This window comes from Octopus bimaculoides, chromosome 18 (genome assembly GCF_001194135.2).
Source record: "Octopus bimaculoides isolate UCB-OBI-ISO-001 chromosome 18, ASM119413v2, whole genome shotgun sequence".
Classification (NCBI taxonomy): domain Eukaryota; kingdom Metazoa; phylum Mollusca; class Cephalopoda; order Octopoda; family Octopodidae; genus Octopus; species Octopus bimaculoides.
In genome coordinates, this window is record NC_068998.1 from 16,438,324 (window position 1) to 16,438,940 (window position 617).

General features: G+C 26.9%; 1 protein-coding gene across 1 annotated transcript in view; it reads right to left on the bottom strand.

Moving 5' to 3' along the window:
• Positions 1-617, bottom strand: part of LOC106871188 (coiled-coil domain-containing protein 177) — a 56,875-nt gene that overhangs the window by 55,416 nt on the left and 842 nt on the right. The window lies entirely within an intron of this gene.

The following is a 617-nucleotide window of genomic DNA, read 5'->3' on the forward strand; positions in this document are numbered from 1 at the left end:
TAAACTCTAGTCCTCAGGTCGTAAATGGGTATGATTTATATGTAGGAAATTATCTATGGCTGGAATAAATAATTTCTTAATCCTTCCTTATCAAAAGGCATTTATATACATTCATGCATACACATATAAACTACACACACACACACACACACACACACATGATTATTTTGTTTACTTTGTCTGTGAAGAATATGTTAATATATTAAGAATTTACCACGTAGCTTATTCAGTACATGAACCCAGCCAGTCAACTTTGCTATTCAAATCCATTCAAATACCCCTAATTAAATTATTTTCTCTCAGTTTGTTTGTTTTGTTTTTTTTATTATGTAAATTACCTTTGACCAAGAATATGCTGAAATATTTTTGGTCTGTGTGAAATTGTTTATTGCTGTTCAGAGGTGGAAAATGCTATACTAGGATAAAACTGTAACAAATCAAATACAATATGTGTGTGTGTGTGTGTGTGTGTGTGTTTAAGCATGTATGTAGGTGTATGTAAGTAGATATGTAGGTATAGATATATACATTATATACATATATATATGTATGTATGTATATATATATATATATATATATATATATATATATATATATATATATATATATATATATAT